The 6,152-nt window shown below is 47.0% G+C and overlaps 1 pseudogene; it reads right to left on the reverse strand.

Moving 5' to 3' along the window:
- Positions 1 to 866: 866 nt before the first annotated feature.
- LOC130863146 (prosaposin receptor GPR37-like) lies at positions 867 to 1,914 on the reverse strand (annotated as a pseudogene).
- Between the last annotated feature and the right edge of the window lie 4,238 nt (positions 1,915 to 6,152).

Raw genomic sequence — 6,152 nt, forward strand, 5'->3', positions numbered from 1 at the left:
TACAGAGAAAATTCCAACTACCAGAGTGACGGCTGCCACAGTAGCTTCAGCATGAAGCTGTAAAACCTTCCTTGGTTCAAACAATTTTCATTTCCAAAGTTTGTAAGCTTACTGATTTCTTCAGAAACATTCTTATCTTAAGAGTAAATCCCTTAAAAATAGCCTGTTCTTCACAGACATAATAGTAGTAAATTTGTTTTATATACTTGGTAAATGTTGGATTACTAAGGATGAGGGCTATCATCTTATTTTTGTTTAAGTCCATTTAGAAGAATGACCTGTTTTTAAAAGTTTCTCAATTTTTAAAGGATCCACAGAGAAACAAGAAAGAACTAAGAATTTAAGTGAAGTAGTAGGATAAAGAGTTTTGCCAACTAAAACTAATTTGGGAGGTTCCTAATACATCTTGAAGCCAACTGTAAAAAAATTGATTTCCTCTTATACATAAAATATAACTCCAGCTTTGGTAGTTTAGGAAGTACTCATTTGTCTTCCTGGGGGATGGGAAGATGGAAGAGTCACGATGAAACACTAGAACTTTAGTAAATATGCTAATGACTCCTTCTCCCCACCCCTTTTACTAGACTTCAATAAGGGCAACCACCCTGAGAGAGGCCATTACTTAACCCTGGGCTCTCTGATGGGTGCCAAGTCAGAAATACAGCCATATCCAGGTGACTGCTGTACACATTATAGGACCATCTTTTTTTCACAGGCCAGGAGCAAAGAGGTTTGAGAGCGATTTAGCAAAGCTTCTTTCTTTCATATACACACATGCACATGTAAGTGACTGAGGGAAAGAGAGGACATTCAGAGAAAGAAGCAAGGGGTCCCACCAGGTAGTACCCCCAACCACTGTTCTTTGACTATAATTCCGGAAACAGATAAAGGCAGTAACTAGAAGACATTACCTCAATATAGGGCACGATCTTGCAGGAGAAATTTTCCAAAAGCCACTTCTTGGTCAGCTCATGGAAGATGACCAGGGGTAGGCAGAAGAAGATGATGAGAAAGTCCCAGAAGGCCAAGTTTGCTAAGAGAGAATTGGAGATGCTCCTCATGTAGTAATTGTGGCACACAATGCACATCACCGCCAAGTTACCAATGATACCAGTCCCAAAGATTACCACAGATAAGCACATGACTGCATAGGCGCCATAGGACTCCTGGGTCAGGGGGTAGAAAGGGTTCTTCAGTCTCATGCGCCTGCTTCTGCTGTTTCCACGTCGCGGACCCCCTTGGTCAGGGATTCAGTCATCTACAGACCCGTTTTGTGGCAGTGCCCTGCGTGGGGGAGCAATGGTCCTCCCTTCGTGCCCCTCTGGAGGCTTTCGGTGGGAACCCTGGAGTTGTCCAGTTCTCTGTGGCCAGTAAAAAAAGATCTCTGGGTTTAGGCTCCATTTTCACACCCTTCTCCTGGCTGCTCCGAGGAATGCCAGCGCCCCTGGGACTCATCTCTTCCCCCTCTGAAGTCTGTAGGAAGAGTTGGAGGTCCGTAGGGTCCCTTCTCCCCAAATTTCCCAATGGCTCTTTACCCTGCGCACCTTTCCACCTCCAGGCAGCAGGTGGCTTGGTTGGACGACCCAAGAGCCCAGCAGCTGCGGCACCTGCAGCCTCTTCATTCACACCTGTCTTGCTGTCTCGGACCGGTGGGAGGTCCCAAGAGGTCGCCCCTCTCACTTCTGCTTCCAGTTTCTCCCTGGGCATACAAACTTGCAGAATGTCTCTCGCAGAATTTCCTCGTTCCCGGGCATCCCTGCTGTGGCGTTGGAGCAGTGGGGGACAATTGCCCCCGAGACAAGTTCCATTCCTGGCCTCAGAGACAAAGCTCAGGGCAGCAGAGACAGAAACCTTCATCAGCAGGAGAAGCAGCAGCCGCGATGTACGTGAGAAAGGCGTGCCCCGGGCCTGCATGGCTCGCCGAGGGCGCACCTAGTAGCCCAGCTCTTACTTAGCACCGACACCTGCTGCCAAACTTGGTGCAGAGAGTTAGACACATGTCACATACTCACCGCTGGGTAGTGGAGAGGAGCTGAAGACTACTGGGAAAGCAGGGAACAGAACCGGGGGGGTGGGGGGGTGACACAACACACCCCCTACAGTCTTTCCACGTTTGGCGTCCTGTGCATTTCACAGTCAAATGTAACCCAAGCTCTGATCACCGGAAGGTTCAGAGGGAAAATAGCAGATCCAACCAGACTGACCTTGAAAAGTTGCAAACACCACCCGATTGTTTCCTAATGTTGCGACTGGGCACAGCCTGGAGGAAGCCCCGCGTTCCTCCCTGCCTTTGGGTGGTGGCTGCTTTATTGGTAACAGTTGCTTTGCTATTTACATCCTTTTGGTAAGGCTTTATCCAGTCGCTAGTCGAGGTCTCTTGAGAGAAAGGAAAACAAGTCCCCTCCACCAGGGGACTGGCTGTCACAATCCCACTCCCGGCTGGCAGGGAACCCGTTGCAAACAGCCAATGCTCCTGGTCAGAGGAAACTCTTGTCTGGTTTAACTCAGGCCACTTTCGAGGCTTCTGTTGCCAAGGAGAAGCCAGATTCGAAACCCGCGGCTGCTGTCAAAGTTGCTGTTCCTTCAGCTCAAAGTTGACAAGGGGCTATCGCCAGCGGTTGTGCATAGTATAGTGCCCAGGCGGAGTAGGCGTGGGGTGGAGGGAGAGGGAGGAGAGGGCGCTGCTGGTTTGTGCACAGTGCTGTGGGTGTAGGAGCTATTCACTGCCACCACCATCACAGCCCCGGCGCGGAGAGCATGGTGCCTGGAACCGCCGCAGGCGGGTGGAGCGGTGCGTGGTCGCCAGGGGAGGTGGCTCAGCCTCTCCCAGCCGCTCAGCCACTGTGCACGCTTCGCTCCAGGCCTCCTCCCAGTCGTCCTCCTTCTAACAGAGCTTCTGGTTTGTGGAGAGAAGGGATCCCCTGGTGGTTTTACCACACACTAAACCCACACATGTTTCATTCAAGCCATTCGCAGCGGCTTTTACTCGGAAGCTATGAGCAACCAGGGAACAAGGGCGGCGGCGCCGCGGAGCCTGCGTGGCTAGAAGCAAGGATATGAACTCCACGTCTATATCCCTAGATATTCCAACCAGCCCGACCTAACCGTCCACCATCCAGGAGAGGGGAGGATCTCAGGACCGGGGATGCGGGTGGGGATCCCTGGAGAACGTAGAAAGGGCGAGACTCTGCGACCTGCAACAATTGGTATCAGCTGATGCGCATGCTCAGGCCTCAGACTACCCCAGGGAATAGCGACACATTCACAGTCTTAGATTCCCTGGAGCAGCGGCAGAAGAGAAACAGAGTTCACAGGTTTCATTCAGTCCATGAGAGAGAGGGGTGTAACGTGAGCAGTCTCCAGGCGCCCCACTGCCTTTAACATTGACTTTGAAAGCATCCTGCCTGGAAGTGGGAGTGAGGGCAGTTCACCAGAGCATAAGGAAAGCAGCATCCTTGATGTGCTCAGAACTCAGAACTGACAGCAGAGGGAGACCGAACCCCAGCAAGTTGCCCATGCCTTTCAAACCCTGTATAGCCATCATGGTATAGCTAATAAAACAGACAAATGCCCGCCCAATTGAGGGGTAAAAAAGAAGGAAGGAATAACATATTGTAAAATGGAGACAAACGCAACAACAGAATTATCTAAGAATACAAGAGAAAATATGATAATTGTGATAAAGAGCCACAAACTGTATCCTAAGCACTTCGATTTGTGAATATGTATTTACACGGCAAGGCGGACTCTACGATGAGCTTCAACTAAATATCTGGAGACAGGAAGAGCGTCATAGTTTATAAAGTGGTGTATTAAAACACAAGGACCCAAGAAGAGAAAGGTCACATGGGTGGGGAGAGCTGAGAAGATGAAACCAAGACATAAGGCTTCAAGATGAGAACTGGGATAAGGGATACAAATGTGCTCACGCTAATTCCTACCTCCAGCTTCCAGAATCCATTTTTCCATTGACCCTGATAAACTTGCATGCATTTTTCAGAGCAGTGATACCACACTAATGAACAAATCAATCTGAAAATGTAACAACAGGATTAATTTTACAGAAAAAAAACTCCACAAAATAGCTCAAGGAATAAAAATTGAAGAAACAGTAAGCCATCACATTCAAGAGACCAAATCAGTTATCAATGTGTACTCATAAGAAAGTGCTGGGCCTTCATATAGTCTTGGGACTAAATGTACATTTGTGCAAAATGTTTGAAATGTACTGAGTTCTCTTTAAAAGCCACAGTGACATTATAATTAGTCAACATCAATCAGTGAAAAATAAATTCCAAATTAGGACCTATAAGATCCACATTCATGTGTACATTCCTCAATTCATTTATATAAGTTAATTGTCCCAAATTAGTTAAATAGTTAGCAAAATATTCTGGGTAGGTTCATTAGAGCAGATCAGTGAACAAATTAAAGTTATCTTCTCACTGAAGTTGACTTCTTTTGGTAGAGACCTAGTAAACAGATAAATACCGTGCATTGTGTTTTATGTTAGATGGTGTGCTATAGAGAAAGGAAGACTAAGACTAAAGAAATATAGTTGTAGCTAGAGAAGGGTCCCATTCGGTGGATACATAGGATCTGGGTGTCCCTTCCTAGATGACAGGACTGTTAAAAGTAGCATAAGTGATCACAAGATGTTCAATTACCCAAGGTAACAGTAAACAGAGAAATATGCACAAACTTATACAGGAATTTGTTGAGTACTAGCATAACAAATGATGGGGATCTTTGAAGAAGTCAGCAAATGGTCTCAGGAAAAGTTGACAGGCTTATTTTCTTTCCTCGTGCTACCTATGAAACCCACATCAGATTAAAGAACTAGATACAAACATTAAGTATTTAAGGCTTAGAGAAGGATAGTTAAGACATCGTCATCACCGCATCACAGTAAGAACAGCTTTGTTAAACTTGATAGAATAAAAGAAAATGACAACAAATACGACTACAGTAGGGTTTTCCCATTTCTGAGTTAGTAAGGCCATGATCTCTACTTCCACAGGTTGGAACTGCAATGTGTTTGGGAGTATTACGCGGTCCTCATATTGTGCACCAGGTAAAGAAAAACCTAGCTTTAGTTGGTCTTATGAGTCAGAAGCACTTCTATGGTACAAGATCACAGCCGCCATGAGAAATCTGATATAAATTCTATGTGAGGACATTTCCAGAACAGTTTAGGTCAGGCGGAAAGATGACCCTGAACATAGGCAGTACCATTTCATGGTTTGCAGTTATAGACTGGATAAAAAGGAAGAACCCGGCTGAGCACCAACATTCCTTTTTCTCTGTGTTCTGACCACAGACACGATGTGCCTGAGACCTCACTCCCTGCCGCAATAAACTGCCTCTCCTTTAAACTGTGAGCCAAGATAGACTCCAACTCTGTTCCATGCCCCTAAAGAGACTGCCAAAGGACGTTCTTACATGTCCTAGAGCCAACAGAAGGGTGTAATATGTAATTTTTGAAATTTTCCCTGGGACTAAGAGGAGCAAGTATTGCAACATGGTCCAGGAATGCTGTGACATTGTTGTCTACCTTTCTGTATTTTCCTTAAAAGATGACATCCTATGAAGTGCTTCATAATCTTATTCTTGTGTTGATGCTCAGACAGGAAGACTGAGCCAGCAGCCTCAAAAAGCAAAAGTGATAAGGGAAAAGAAAAACTGCAAAAGAGATGGTCAAGAGACAGAGGCCCACACTGGAGCACCGGACTGAGCTCCCAAGGTCCTAACGAGGAGCAGAAGGAGGGAGAACATGAGCAAGGAAGGCAGGACCACAAGGGGTGCACGCACCCAGAGATAGTGGGTCTGATCTAATGGGAGCTCACCAAGGCCAGCTGGACTGTGACTGAAAAAGCATGGGATAAAACCGGACTCTCTGAACATGGCGGACAATGAGAGCTGATGAGAGGCCAAGGAAAATGGCACGGGTTTTGATCCTACTTCAGGTTCTGGCTTTGTGGGAGCCTAGACAGTTTGGATGTTCAACTTCCTAGATCTGGATGGAGGGGGGAGGACCTTGAACTTTCCAAGGGCAGGGAACCCTGACTGCTCCTGGGACTGGAGAGGGAGGAGAAGAGGAGTGGGGGGAGGGGGAGAGGGGCGGGAGGAGGGGGAGGGAAATGGGAGGCGGG

The sequence above is a fragment of the Chionomys nivalis genome, chromosome 20 (genome assembly GCF_950005125.1).
Source record: "Chionomys nivalis chromosome 20, mChiNiv1.1, whole genome shotgun sequence".
In the NCBI taxonomy this organism is placed as follows: domain Eukaryota; kingdom Metazoa; phylum Chordata; class Mammalia; order Rodentia; family Cricetidae; genus Chionomys; species Chionomys nivalis.